A 16,759-nucleotide genomic window follows, 5' to 3' on the forward strand; every position below is an offset into this window, starting at 1 on the left:
ATTGTCATGCTTCTGTCCTATTTGGTTGGGTTCCTGTCTTCGTTCCCTTTTCTTTTCCTTCAGTTTAGCCCATTCTTGACTTAGTTTTTGTTTGCTTGGCCACTTGTTATTTTCTTGTCTGTTTCTGATTATTCATGTTTATGTATTATTCTGAGTTCCTGGTCTTGGTTCTCATGTATTGCATTTTTGGTTTAGTCATTCATTGCTTTTCTTTATCACTAGTTTCGTTCTTGGTCATCTTTTATTAGTCATGTATATTATTTTAGCTCTTCACATTCTTTCCATTATGCTTTGTCACAGGTTTTGCTTATTTTTCATCTTCAGTGTTTGGTATTTATGTTCTTTGTGATTTCTTATTAGTATTTTGTATTGTCACTTCATTTATTTCTATATTTTATTCAGTGTCAGCTCTGTTCCAGTTCTGTGTTTATTTTTATTGATCTCCTGGTTTTCCACTTTGCTTAGTCACATTATCTCCTGTTTTTTTTCCCCCTTTTGTTTTGCTCACATTTACTATTTTCTGCCTTAAGCACGTCTCATTTTTCTGTTAATTTTCCAGTCACTTAGTTCTTTTGGTTTGCCTGCATTGCGTCTTCCTCCCTCACTCTCTTGCACCTGTTCCTCATCTGCCAGCCACGCCCCCCTTTCCAGACCCTTCGTCCTCATGTGCACCTTGTTTTCGTGTCACCGCCTTCTTTATTTAAACTGCGTCTGTTCATTCCCTCACTGCTCGTTTATCGATGATGTTCATCACTTACCAGCGCTTTGTCTCGTTCTGTTTTTGCTCTAGCCATGTTTTGATTCTGCTCTGTTTACCTGACCCTGTTTTTGCCTCGGCTCTGAAAACCCAGTTTGCTCGTGTACTGATCCTGCTAATTTTTGACCATGTGCTCTGTCTCGGCCTTGTCTGGTACTTTTGCTCCGCGGACTGTCTTCCTGTTGCCGAACACTTCCCAGTAATACAACCCCTGGCAAAAATTATGGAATCACCAGCCGCGGAGGATGTTCATTCAGTTGATTAATTTTGTAGATCACAGACATGACATAAAACTAAAGTCATTTCAAATGGCAACTTTCTGGCTTTAAGAAACACTATAAGAAATCAGGAAAAAAAAATTGTGGCAGTCAGTAACGGTTACTTTTTTAGACCAAGCAGAGGGAAAAAAAATATGGAATCACTCAATTCTGAGGAAAAAATTATGGAATCATGAAAAACAAAACAACGCTCCAACACATCACTAGTATTTTGTTGCACCACCTCTGGCTTTTATAACAGCTTGCAGTCTCTGAGGCATGGACTTAATGAGTGACAAACAGTACTCTTCATCAATCTGGCTCCAACTTTCTCTGATTGCTGTTGCCAGATCAGCTTTGCAGGTTGGAGCCTTGTCATGGACCATTTTCTTCAACTTCCACCAAAGATTTTCAATTGGATTAAGATCCGGACTATTTGCAGGCCATGAAATTGACCTTATGTGTCTTTTTGCAAGGAATGTTTTCAGTTTTTGCTCTATGGAAAGATGCATTATCATCTTGAAAAATGATTTCATCATCCCCAAACATCCTTTCAATTGATGGGATAAGAAAAGTGTCAAATATCAACGTAAACTTGTGCATTTATTGATGATGTAATGACAGTCATCTCCCCCAGTGCCTTAACCTGACATGCAGCCCCATATCATCAATGACTGTGGAAATTTACATGTTCTCTTCAGGCAGTCATCTTCAGGCAGCCGCCGCGACGCTCCGCCACAGGAAAAACACCTCTGTTGGAAGCCTTAAGGACAAGTTGGAACATGTCCAGCTGTTAAACAATTTCTCATATACTCACTCCACTGAAAGCCATCAAAAGCCGCCTGGATTTTACAAATGGTTATCAACACGGAGGTGTTCTTCCTGTGCCGCCGCTCCGCGTCGGCTGCGTCCCGACGCGCGGACCCGTCCGCACGTCTTTCATTAAAAAAAATCTCCTTTAACAGTGGAATATCCGGATAAAATGCTGAAACCGACTTCTTCTGAAACTTCTCTGTTCTCTCACGACGTCCTGGATCAATAGAGCCTGAAATGTGGAGGTTTTCAGCTTGAAACAGGCTGATGACGCCGCCTGAGAGCGCAGCGCGACGTCTCGCACCGTGGGAAGTCCTTAAAGCGACAGTGTCACCTCAAAATCTCTCATCAGCCGTTAAAATTTTCACTGAAAACCAGCTTAATTTTTCGAACCATGTCCACTTCGATGTGTCTCACAGGTTTAGAAAAAATTTTGATCAAACAAAGCGCCAGTCTCTCAGCAACTTCTCAGACAAAGGAATTCCGACGAGGGGCTGGACGACTCCTCCCACAAGGAGTGCTCACAGGCGAATGACGTCACCGACAGGCGTGGAAAAACTCACGCATGCGCACGAGGGTTCATGCATGTCTGACGTAAAAACATATGAATGAAATCCATATAGTTTTTGAAAAAAATAAAAAGGACCTATACTTTATGGACAGCCCTCGTAAATCTCATTGGAATGGCACCAAACAAAAGTTCCAGCATCATCACCTTGCCCAATGCAGATTCGAGATTCATCACTGAATATGACTTTAATCCAGTCATCCACAGTCCACGATTGCTTTTCCTTAGCCCATTGTAACCTTGTTTTTTTCTGTTTAGGTGTTAATGATGGCTTTCGTTGAGCTTTTCTGTATGTAAATCCCATTTCCTTTAGGAGGTTTCTTACAGGTCGGTCACAGACATTGACTCCAGTTTCCTCCCATTCGTTCCTCATTTGTTTTGTTGTGCATTTTCGATTTTTGAGACATATTGCTTTAAGTTTTCTGCCTTGACGCTTTGATGTCTTCCTTGGTCTACCAGTATGTTTGCCTTTAACAACCTTCCCATGTTGTTTGTATTTGGTCCAGAGTTTAGACACAGCTGACTGTGAACAACCAATATCTTTTACGATATTGCGTGATGATTTACCCTCTTTTAAGAGTTTGATAATCCTCTCCTTTGTTTCAACTGACATCTCTCGTGTTGGAGCCATGATTCATGTCAGTCCACTTGGTGCAACAGCTCTCCAAGGTGTGATCACTCCTTTTTAGATGCAGACTAATGAGCAGATCTGATTTGATGCAGGTGTTAGTTTGGGGGATGAAAATTTACAGGGTGATTCCATAATTTATTCCTCAGAATTGAGTGAGTCCATATTTTTTTCCCTCTGCTTGGTCTAAAAAAGTAACCATTACTGACTGCCACAATTATTTTTCCTGATTTCTTATAGTGTTTCTTAAAGCCAGAAAGTTGCCATTTGAAATGACTTGTTTTGTGTCATGTCTGTGATCTGCTTTTTTTCTACAAAATTAAACAACTGAATGAACATCCTCCAAGGCCGGTGATTCCATAATTTTTGCCAGGGGTTGTAAGACCATCCTTTTACTCATACATCCTGTTTGAGAGCCTGCATTTGTGTCAAGCCTCTGTCTGTACCTCGCCTCCGCTCAGCCTTGACAAATATGTGGCTGGATTTTTACTTTCTGAAGTTGGAGTTTTACACCTCTGAGCAACAGTGAAAATTTAACATTCTTAAACAAAACAGTAATAAGGCCACATTCATTTTGCACTCATAAGGTTAAGATACTATGCCCTCCAAAAATATTGGAACACTTGGAATTTTACACATTTTAATTTGTTTATGCCATTTTAAATATAAGAAATACAAAAAAATAAAGAAGAAAAATTTCTAAAATGATCTTCCTCAAAATGAAAGCAAAAAACTAAAACTTGATAAAACCTGTAAATAATAATCGGTTTTATTGCCAGTTTTGTTTAGACAAGTCAGGGGATGGAAACATGAACATTTCTAAGTCACTGAATATGTCTTGGCCTTTATTTTCATCAATTATTAAGAAATACAAAAGTTTCTTTCACCAAAATATTAAATCTAGGCTTTCATCTCAAATCTACTTTCTGTCAAATTGTAGCTGAACTTTCAGGTCTTCTTTTTAAGAAAATCCTCCTCTACACCACTTCATCAGGAAGCTGGATTTTATATTTTTAATTAATTTATATCAAGTTGTAGAGATTTGCTTTCAGTTTGAGTTAAGGAAGAAGGAGGAAGTATTTGAAATGGAATAAACAAATTAAAATGTGTGAAATACCAAGTGTTTCAATACTTTTGAGGGCAATTGAGAAACACTGAGGGGCAGCATCTTACATCTCATATATAGTGCAGCAGATAAGAGACTAGAGTAGAATCCTGCAAATGGTGATACAAGCATCACATTTGGCACAAATAATCCATAGACATGAACTCTTTAAAAAAAAACTGATTGGCCACTTGAATTTTCAATAGGCAGCCAGGTAGGGGTCAATTGAAAAATTACACAGGTCAAAATTAAAAGATGCTCCAATCATATAGAAAACTACACATTATTTGCCTGATCATAAAGATTCCATAAAAGGTATAGTTTGGACAATCTGTGACTGAATGTTATGGAGTTATGAGGTAAAAGCAGCAAGAATGGTGACAAAGGTCAGTTTCAGTATGTACAGGGGTCAAAAGTTAAAGTTGCTCCATTAATTTTGCTCCAGCTCTATTTGTGCTGAATTTGATGCTTGTGTCACCATTTGAAGGATTGTTTCAGTTATCTGCTGCACTAATAAACCAACAGAGCATGAACCAGCTGCTGTCTGTTAGCTTAAACGTGTATATAAGGCAACCCGAATTAAAGGAGAAATGCTGCTTTTAACAACCTGGACCTCATTTCTGACATAAAATACTGTCGTTTACTCACCAGTATAATTTTGGTGTGATTAGAAGTCCATAGTTCAAAGGACGTGTTCAGTTCAAATCCGAAGCAAACATTTTTCTTCTTCTACTAAGGTGGATTAGAACTTTTTGTGGTACACAGCACAAACTACTGGACAGGAGGAACCTAGCAGTCAATGTGACTCACTGATTTGAAAATGCAGCTCTTTCAACCAGACGTGTGGTGCCGTGACATGTCAATCATCTGTGTCCAATCAGATTTCAGGGGAGTCCAGTGAAACCCCAGCCTCCGCTCTAGCTCCACCCATGCAGGAAGTGTGCAACATTTCCTGTTTCACTGTGACTGATAAATTGGCACTTCCTGTTTGAGTGTGAGCTTGCCACTGAGTTCCCACGAGATTCCATGGGATCTCGTCTGTCAATCCAGGAAGTGTCGATCCAGGAAGTGTTTAACATTTGAACATTTCCCATTTTACTGTGGATTTGAAAATTGGCACTTCCTGTTTAGGACGCCATGTACTTTGAGTGAACTTCACGCCTCTGCGTGACACTTCATTCATATTATGTTTTGTTTTTGTCAGAAAGTTCGAATATGGCTTTAAAAGTTACTTGCTTTTCTCAAATTCTAAAATACATTCATGTTATCTGAATGAAAGTCATTCAGATGTTCTGATCTGAACACAATTTCACCACAGTAATTCTGACAACAGCAATGTTGGCTGCAAAGTCAAACTTGACTCATTACTTCTCAAAGTCATCTCTCAAAGGTTTGACTCTTGGAGCTTAGATGATGTGATAGTGCAGCTTATTCAATGTGTTGAACACGTCTCTGGGTTCTGTGCTGATCCATAAATTTCAGAAGAAATTTAGCAATCTTGTTTTAACTTCTGGCGGTGATATTTTCTCTATGGAGTCTTCTGTATCTGAGGTGAGAAGGTTGAGCTTTTAGGCAATTTGTCCCATTGATATATCCCATAATCCCTTGCACCACCAGAGACTCACTGCATTCAAAATAACAGAGAAACCACATGACGACAATTGCAAATGAACATTATACAACCAAAATGGAATTTTTTTATGCTTTTCATCACGTTAATAAGAGACTGCATGCATGAGACTCTGAAAACTTGCTAAAATAAATATTCCAAATAAGCCGTGTCTGCTACGTTTGACCTGCGTGGAATTTAATAAACAAACCGAATTTCAGACATTTTATGTATATTACTCTGGAACGAACAGGACAAACAGTGCTGGAAAGGACAATATGCAGGACATTAAAGAGCAAACTTCACTTTCCCTCAGAATGACATGAACAGGAAGCGATCGCGGCTCACAGCAATTCCCATTGAAAATAATGGAGGAACAACCCGAGCTTCTTGTATGTTTACATAAAACAAACAATAACACCGTGTATAAACCCAGATAATATATTCATGAGAGTTTTAGGTAAAATATACAGCCCAAATTCCAATGAAGTCGGGACATTGTATAAAATGTAAATAAAAGCAGAATACGATTTGCAAATCCTCTTCAACCTATATTCAATTGAATACACCACAAAGACAAGATATTTAATGTTCAAACTGATCAACGTTATTGTTTTTGTGGAAATATTTGCTCATTTTGCAATGGATGCCTGCAATACATTTCAAAAAAGCTGGGACAGTGGTATGTTTACCACTGTGTTACATCACCTTTCCTTCTAACAACACTCAATAAGCGTTTGGGAACTGAGGACCACTAATTGTTGAAGCTTTGTAGATGGAATTCTTTCCCATTCTTTCTTGATGTACGACTTCAGTTGTTCAACAGTCTGGGGTCTCCGTTGTCGTATTTTGCGCTTCATAATGTCCCACACATTTTCAGTGGGCGACAGGTCTGGACTGCAGGCCAAAAAAAGGGTAGTTGTGCGCACATCCGATCCTATATTAGTCCAGGTGTAGGATAATAAGAAATTCCAGACAGAAAAAAGAGGGAAAATCCACACACCAGTTTAAAGCTTCCAAAATCTTTTTATTGTACAAAGGACATGGCAGGAACAGTGTATTCATAGACTGAATAATCAAATGTGGTAACACCCACACTAGCTGTGTCTAATTTTCAGCAGCTGTCTGTCCAATCCAAGCGTTATAAAAATATATTTTTATTTTCACAAAAAAAACCTATTTTATAATATTTGTATAAAAATATATCCTATGAAAGTATAACATTTTTCATGAAAGACAAACACACAAAAAAGACACCTACTAGAGTTAAAATAGCCCATTGTCTGGAATTCATAAGAAGGGCCCCATATGGAAAAGATATACATAAATTTTATTAAGTTTGTATCTGTTTTATCTGGAACTTGTTTGTAATGCATGTGACAGTCAAACCAGATACAAGATCCTTAGTAAATTTGTGCAATATGTAACTTATATAAATTGGGAACTTAAAAGAACAATATATGACAGTAATTCCACATACAGTATCCTTAATAGATGTGTGTAAACTATCAACAACTATCAGTGAAACTAAAACCTTGTAAGTATTATATAAAACAAGAATTACATGTAGTGAGTGGCACATACAAAATAAAAAAAAAAAACCAACATAATCTTACAACAAAAATCAAATGGAAAGCACAGGAGATTGCAAAAAAAATCTTTTTTTTTTTTTACATGTATAATAACGCTGGAATGTTAAGTTTGCTATGGTTTGCATTTTCTAATAAAAACACAGCTAGCTTTCTCAACTAATTAAATTTCCTGAAATTATTAAATGGGAAATATTTAGTATTTTAGCAATTCAAACAGGCAAAATTATTTTTTATTCACACAGTAAGTATTCAAACTGTAATGGCAGAGAGAAAATGACTCATTCATTCCATTCTTGCTGTAGAAAGATATAATTTTGCTTAGATTAGCATGAGATTACATAAGTTGCATTGCATTTTAAAATAAAGTAGAAAAATGACAATACTCTTTTTACATACCCCAAGTGACCCAAGTTCATTATGATGGTATTTCAATAATTGTTGTACCCCTATACACTGCCATTGTTATTTTTGATTTACTGACAACATGCATTGCACAATATCTCACATAAGGATAAACATACACTTGGTCTTCACTCCGATGTGTGCTGTTTCAGTTTATTTACATTGGTAATAGTTTAGACAAGTAACAATCTTAAGTGACACATTTAGTTAATATTCATTTGTGTTCAGTAGTCGACATACAACTGAGCTGGACTGCGGACACTGAATATATACAGTGAGGAAAATAAGTATTTGAACACCCTGCAGTTTTGCAAGTTCTCCCACTTAGAAATCATGGAGGGGTCTGAAATTTTCATCTTAGGTGCATGTCTACTGTGAGAGACATAATCTAAAAAAAAAAAAAAATCCGGAAATCACAATGTATGATTTTTTAATAATTTATTTGCATGTTACTACTGCAAATAAGTATTTGAACACCTACCAACCAGCAAGAATTCTGGCTCACACAGACCTGTTAATTTTTCTTTAAGAAGCCCTCTTATTCTGCACTCTTTACCTGTATTAATTGCACCTGTTTGAACTTGTTACCTGTATAAAAGACACCTGTTCACAGGTGAGGCAAACAACTGAGATAGTAGCTATAGTTTAACAGTAAAAGTGAGAGAGATGTTTAAAACTGTAGTTTTTTTCCCTCACCTGTGTTAATGTGAAAGGTTTTGCTCTGTGCTCTTCCCCTTGGGTGGCACATTCACCTTCCTGAGAGGAACACAAGTCCATTATGTATTAAAATTTTATACTTTGACAGAGGGTGAGAATGAGCGAGAGAATATCATTAGTATGTTGTATAGTTTTGCCTCACCTGTGTGAGAGGTTCTGCTCTCTGCGGTTCTCTCTGGCCAACATCTTCATCACTTTCCTTAAAACAAAAAACAACTCCTTACAGCCAGAAAGATTTCACACATCTCCCTGGAAAAGTACTAAAATACAATGCATTTCCCCCCTTTCTTTTATTGTTGACTTGCTGTTTTTGAACTTGCTGTAAAAACTATTGGCTACTTTCCCCTCTTTCACTGCCTTGTAAATTACATTTGCTACCATCACTATTCATTCATTCATTCATTCATCTTCTACCGCTTAGTCCAATTAAGGGTCGCGGGGGGCTGGAGCCTATCCCAGCAGTCATAGGGCGCAAGGCGGGGTACACCCAGGACAGGACGCCACTATTATCAGGATTAATAAACAATAAGCTATTTTTTGAATTACATTAATTAATACAACATATTATGAAGTCAAGGTGAACATGTCAGCTCACATTTGGCTCATAATGAGCACTTCAATTACTTATTGTATGGCAGGCTATTATAGTTCGTTATTTATACATTATACATGGTCAGTGAGAATTCCATGTCTAACTGGCGTGCATTATTTTCGTGTACAGTACACGCACATGTAGTTTGGTGAGTTAAGTCACTGTTATAATCACTCCGCTCTGGTCGTCACCATAGCAACACGCAAATCAGTTGGCGCAGATCAGCTGTGTTTTGACAGGTGAATTGTTGTGGGGGCCGCCCGAAGAGGAGGTACTGCTGACCAACGCCAGAGGGCGCCCTGCCTGTAGTTGGGTTTCAGGCACCAGAGGGCGCAGTTACTACCCAGTAGCCAGGACTGACAGCTGTCAGCAGTCATCATCACCACACCATAAAAGCCTGGAGGAGACACCACATCTCTGCCGAGATATCAGTTTACCACACAGGTAACCTCTCAGCCGTCTTCTGTGCCGCATGCACATAAGTGTTTTTCTGAATGTTTCTGCAGTAGTAACCTTCTGTAACTTGCAGCTTGGAGCTGGTTGGTGAGAATTTGGAGGAGTAGGTGAATCCACTCCTAAATTCTTAGTTGTTACATCAGGTACTGCACGGATTGTGTTTCCTGCTATCTTGGAGTGGAGGACTGTTTCCACTCAGGAAGGAACTGTGAGTTTGCTGACTGCTTACTGGGTGTCCACACACCCACCCTTAACCTGTTTTTGTTCCTGCCAGCAGTACCGGATCTGACAGGTGGAAGCAGAGGCCACCTGGGGACTCGGGACTTGGCGGCTTCAGTATACTGCAGGTCTTCGTTGGCGGCGGAACCTTGTGGGCCCCGGCTCTTCTCTGGATAGGCGTCTCCTACCCTCGGGCCTGCCCACACGTCACTAATTGTATTTTGTGATCGACTGTCTAAAAGCAGTATTCGACCTGTTGTGCACATTTGCCGCAATAAATTGTATTTATTGGCTTATCTATTGACCGTTCATTTGCGCCCCCTGTTGTGGGTCCGTGCATTACACTTTCCCCAACATGAATGACAGAAACGCAATAAAACATGGATTTCCAAGTGAATTTTAATATTTTTGGCCAAAATAAAATGTTTGAGGAATGGAAAGAGGAAGAGAGCAAACGAGAAGAACAGCAAAAGGAACAGTGTAAAGATTTAACATCGGACGCACTGGACAAGATTGAAGACGGGAACGAAGACGAGAAGAGCAGCCTGCAAGGATAGAAGCAGAGCGCTCCGCATCAAAACAGTGAACGTAGTTTCTCGACCTGTTGCCAGAGTTGGCCGCAGCTCCATACAGCAGAGAAGGGGGCGGTGTGAGGGGGGCGGTGTGAGTGGCCCACTGCGGCGCGAGCTGGAAATATCTTGAGACTGGAATAAAATAGTCCCAAATACTCACACATTTTTATCAAGTTCTGTTAAATAAATATTTGTGTGTTAGCTCACGTTTGACCATGGTATAACCGGATTTAAACAACGAAAAGCCGTGCATTATACGGTTATAATGCACTTTGTGTTGTGTTTTAAACTCCGCGTTGTGCATTCAAACCGTATAATGCAGGGCTTCTCGTTGTTTAATCCTTACTTAACTATTAGCTGGTTAAGACAAAGAGGGGAAAAAATTGGTTGCACTTACATGATGTTGCATTGTGTTCTTTCTGATGTCAGTCAAAGTTCTATTGATTTTCCTAATGAAACATGGACATTAACTCGTTACTTCAGTACTCTGTGGTGTCCAAAGACATTCGCAGAAAAAGCCAAGACGGTGCAAGTTTTCTTTGCAGGTGCTGACTCCAGCAGGTGATTTCACTCAGTGAGGTGTGTGTAATTTTTTTTTATCGCAACAATAATAGTTTTCATCATACTAATAATTATGATGAAGATTAGGATACTCGGAATAAATTAATATATTATATACAGAGATAATACATATACAGACAATAAGAATGGACGCTAATTTCAACAGGGTCCTCAAACGTTCCACAGTGATTCAAGCTGCATATTCATTCATAATGTCAATCAATGAATAAAATTAAAATCATTTTAACAAATAAACACTAAAACAAACACCATCGTGTCATGAAACGTCATAAAATACACATGATATCAGACGCTTCGTTCCTACTGAACAAAAGCAGCCAATTAGTGCTCGTAAATGTGAACATATTCTGTTCACTTGACACAGAATCATATTGATTTGTGTACGTTTTTGTCTGCGCAAACGGTCTATCTGTGCTGTTAAATGTGAGTTTAAGGTTCAAATGCGCATTCTCACGAAGGGGGTGCATTTCACAGCAGGGCTGCTGAATCCCACGCATTTTTATCGAGTTCGGCGATTTTTCGGCATCCAAAAATGGCCACCAGAGGGTGCTCTCAGGTAAAATCTGCACCCTCCTGTAATAATAATGATCAATCAATCAATCAATCAATTTTTTTATATAGCGCCAAATCACAACAAACAGTTGCCCCAAGGCGCTTTATATTGTAAGGCAAGGCCATACAATAATTATGTAAAACCCCAACGGTCAAAACGACCCCCTGTGAGCAAGCACTTGGCTACAGTGGGAAGGAAAAACTCCCTTTTAACAGGAAGAAACCTCCAGCAGAACCAGGCTCAGGGAGGGGCAGTCTTCTGCTGGGACTGGTTGGGGCTGAGGGAGAGAACCAGGAAAAAGACATGCTGTGGAGGGGAGAAGAGATCGATCACTAATGATTAAATGCAGAGTGGTGCATACAGAGCAAAAAGAGAAAGAAACAGTGCATCATGGGAACCCCCCCAGCAGTCTACGTCTATAGCAGCATAACTAAGGGATGGTTCAGGGTCACCTGATCCAGCCCTAACTATAAGCTTTAGCAAAAAGGAAAGTTTTAAGCCTAATCTTAAAAGTAGAGAGGGTGTCTGTCTCCCTGATCTGAATTGGGAGCTGGTTCCACAGGAGAGGAGCCTGAAAGCTGAAGGCTCTGCCTCCCATTCTACTCTTACAAACCCTAGGAACTACAAGTAAGCCTGCAGTCTGAGAGCGAAGCGCTCTATTGGGGTGATATGGTACTACGAGGTCCCTAAGATAAGATGGGACCTGATTAATCAAAACCTTATAAGTAAGAAGAAGAATTTTAAATTCTATTCTAGAATTAACAGGAAGCCAATGAAGAGAGGCCAATATGGGTGAGATATGCTCTCTCCTTCTAGTCCCCGTCAGTACTCTAGCTGCAGCATTTTGAATTAACTGAAGGCTTTTTAGGGAACTTTTAGGACAACCTGATAATAATGAATTACAATAATTACTGATAATTATTATTATTAATTTTGCTTCTGTTCTTGGTATCTTGCTTATAAATAGGGTATGGTTTTAATTTCTATTTCTTGGTTTGTATTTATATTTTAAAAGTTAATTTTATTTCTTCCACCTTGTTGAATATTAATGGCTGTGACGTCAGCTTCGTTGGAGCCTCGCGTGCGCATCGCGCAGACTGGCGCTGAAAACAGTGAAATGTTTTTCTTCAGACTGTTTTCATGCAACTCCGGTTTTGGTGTTTGATAAATGTTCGTTCATGGGAGATGTTTTTTAAAAATAAGAGAAACGGGAGCGGCGCTGAAACACGTCAGTTTTAATGACGACAGCAGAAGAGAAGCAGAGAGAAGTGAAGCCACTTGCTGTGCCCCCTGAAAGCCTCCGCCTGCAACAGTCAGTGTCATATAATTTAATGTGTTAATAATCAGCGCTGTAACATCGGTATTTTTTTAAAACACCATGTTTGTAAAGAAAATAAGCCAGTTTCTAGTTTATGAGTGCGTATGCGCAGAGAGGTAGCTAATGCTGCGTTTACACATAAGCAAGACGCGTTACGAATGTAATATTTCCGTCATTCTTGGCACATTCCTGACATTCTTAACATGGCTTCACTCATCTGAATAGGTTTCTTAATAATGCGTTTTGGTGCGTGATATTCGTGATTTTCGTGGAGCATGTTTTTGGTGGTCAAAAAATCTTCCACGAATGTCACGCACCACCCTCATTTCGCCTCATGTCGTGAAGGTCACAACTGAGCGTCTTGATTATTGATGATCCTTAATAGAGCGTGACAGCGTTCTTCTCTTAAACCCTGCTGCACTGCATTCAGTTTCATTGCTGCAGTATGCTGAAGGACAGTGACGCCAAGTTGGCTAAAAGTTTCATTCCAGTGCTCCTCAGCGCGCTCCTGCAGGTGTTCCATCTGCTACATGTGCCTGATGTTTGGGAAAACCAGCGAGACGAGAGCCGCGTGGAGCCACACATCTGGCTCTCTCCGTCTCCTTCTCCTCTCTGCACCACTCCATGGCACAGAGACCAACTAAGCATGCAGTCACAAAGTTCTTCTGCTGTGGGTGTTGAGGAGCAAACTGGAAAGATCTGAATTGTTCAGCAACTGACAGTTGGATGAATATGTGTGTGTGGAGACAATCTGCCTCATTCACAATGTGACAGAATTTAACGATGCACTGTTACGCACAATAGCGCGCAACAACTCGGAACACTATTCTTGACCGTGCATAATGGTTCCTGATAATTCTCCAGCAACACGTGCCATTAATCGTAACGTGTGGTAACAGGTTGCAGCAGTTCCTGAGGACACGTGACGCCTCTGCCTCAAATCATCACATTCGTGATCAGCAGCCAAAAATGTGTACTTCGTGGCATTCGTGACGTGCTGTCGTTATGTGTAAATGCAGCATAGCACTTCCGGGTCACAGGTCAGTGCATACAAACCACTGATCTGGATATAAAACTCTGGATAGTTCATTGGGCCACACATTCCGTACAAACCGCTGAATCAAACTGGCCACTTATTATCTTACCACTCGCAGGTTCTGTGGACAGCACACAGACAGCTTATTAGCACTTTCAAGTAATAACTGAGCTGATTCTCTCATTTTCTTATTTTTGTTCTCCAGATAATAACCTTCATCCGTCCTAATCTGTGTCTGCCATGATTAGCTGTTTGATTTATTTCCTTTCTTTCTTTTAGTACTTTGACACATTTTCACAATCTATTCTCAATAAGTCTTTTCACCCTCTGGGAATGCGCATGCACGACCAGGTTGGTTCAGAGGTCAAGAGGTGTAAAAACGTAAAGAGACGCTCGGTCGGTCAGTGACAGCGTCAGTCAATCAACTGTCTAAATCTATAATGAACATAATGTCACAGATGCTTATGAGAAGGAGTGAAAATGCAACTGATTTACCAAGCCATCCTCCCACATCCAAAGACATGCGGGTTAGGTGGATTGGAATCTTTAAATTGTCCGTAGGTGTGTGTGTGTGGGTGTGTCTGTGTTTGTTTGTCTGTTTGTGGCCCTGCGACAGACTGGTGTCCTGTCCTGGGTGAACCCCGCCTCGCGCTCTGTGGCTGCTGGGATAGGCTCCAGCCCCCCGCGACCCTTAATTGGACTAAGCGGTAGAAGATGAATGAATGAATGAATATTATTAATAATGTCCTTTGAGATTATCCCAAACGCTTCTTCCACCCCAAGAAGCACACAAGACAAGCTGCTGGAGAAAATCCCTCTGTGCTTCCGGAGCGATTAGAGATGGTTTTATCTGCCAATCTCTGAGAGTAAATGATTAATCTGCCATGAAATAATTATTTTATATAACGCAGTGTTCAGCGGCACACAGTGTAGCATCCAGCGGGTTGTGTTGGCCTGGCAAATTGTGCGGCAGTGTGCGGGTTAAATGCGCCGCAGTGCCATCGAGTCATGTCGGGATTGTCATCCAGCCAGCCAGACTCGAGTTCAGGTATCGGGTCGGGGATTGATTTGCCGTCATCTTCTTTTAAATGGGCATCGTAAACTGTCGCCTTGCTCTGTTCGGATACAAATCAGTGTGTTTTATCCAGTGGTGGGCACAGATAACTGAAAAGTTATCTTCGATAAAGATAAACCGATAAACTGATAAAGGGATTATCGGAAGATACAGATAACCGATAACTTGTAGTGTTGACTAGGGGGCGCACGCCGCACGGCCACATTGGATTACACTAACGGCTTAATACTTCTTGAATCCCAGCACTGCAGGCTCTGCTGCTGGGTAAAGGTTAAGTGACAAGCACAAAAGGATGCACAAAAAATAAATAAAACCCCAAACACTGTCATTATCTTCATCAAAAGCAGTAAATCACAGTATTAGAAGTCAGTTTATATTAAACCGTTTGTGGAGCTATGGCTCATATTACGTTCACAAAACAAATGCACAAAAATAGACTTCTGAGCTGCTTAGTGACATACCGTTTTTGTCCACAGTGTAACTACTTTCAGCTTGTTCTCCACCGAGTGTTGCAACAGCGCTCCTGCTTTGACCTGTGAACTGGAAGCTCTCTCTTTTTTTCTTTTTTTTTTCCCCTAAATGTGTACTGACCCCTGCTGGCTTATCGTTGTCACACCAGCCAGCGTTGCTAAGCAGTTGCTATGTAAGACCTCGACTGTCCGGATTACGTGCAATTTCAACTTCCAATATAGTGAATTTAGCTTAATTTTCTCCCTCTAAAACCCTAAAAAAACAGACCTAGAAAGCTGAAATTTTAATATGTTGTACACACGGAGCTTTCCAAAAAGGTGCAGCATACCAAGATCAGATGATGATCAAGATCAACATGCACATAATAACATGAACAAATGAAATTAAGGAGTAAAACCGCCAACCACAACTGTGCATTTGCCAACCGTGTTTTGACCACTAGGGGGCAGCAAGCCTCCAAAGGAATACCCAGTTCCAACGCTATCCCAAGTCATATATATATATATATATATATATATATATATATATATATATATATATATATATATATATATATATATATATATATATATATATAATGTTTGTGTTAAATATAGCATTTTACATATATCACTATTTTTTATTATATGCTAGTTGATACATTTCTGCTAAACACAGAGAATTTGCCATCTAAATTAAGCAATTAATTTTGCAATAAATACATTATTCCCATTATACTTTCACACTTTTAATTGGTTGTAGGAAGTGAATGGAGTGTAGCAGACATTCTCCACCATTGGCAAGGCAGTAAAGGATCAGTGGAGTCAGTACGTCAGTCAGTGTGTCCACAAAATTTTCACAAATAATTCCATAAATGTTATTGCCTATTCGGCTGGGAAATTTTGTGTTCAGATAGTTCCCCGTGAGGACCAATGTTCTCCCTGTTTTGGGCCAATGTTGTCATCTTTTAACATGTGACATGACTATAATATAAAAGACAGCTGGGCCTGCTAAGTTGCCTGCCAAGTAGGACATATGTTGATGAATCAAGCAGGAATAATGCTTGACCATTAATTTTTCTGCAAGACCTTTGTTTTATATTATGCATGAACAAACTGGGTATTCTATATAGTTACCTTGGAAACAGGCATGTATTGAATGCCTCTGTGGGGAAACTGGAGCAAATGATCCTTTATGTGCCTCATAATGGCAGAAAAGCAGCATGAGTCTAATGTGCTCTTATTTGCAAATTAATTTGACTGCTGGCAAGTGGTTAATGTTGCTCTGACTGCAGAGAGGATCTCTACATAGCATAAATCATTCCACACACAGATCTGTGTGCTGCAAATTTCAAAAGAGACACACAGGAAACTCATGTTTTTGTTAAAAAAAAAGTAACCAAGGACTCACGTCTCTGCAGGAGTGTCAAATAAGGACTTGCTGAATCTCATTAATGAG

This window comes from Thalassophryne amazonica, chromosome 6, assembly GCF_902500255.1.
Source record: "Thalassophryne amazonica chromosome 6, fThaAma1.1, whole genome shotgun sequence".
NCBI lineage: Eukaryota > Metazoa > Chordata > Actinopteri > Batrachoidiformes > Batrachoididae > Thalassophryne > Thalassophryne amazonica.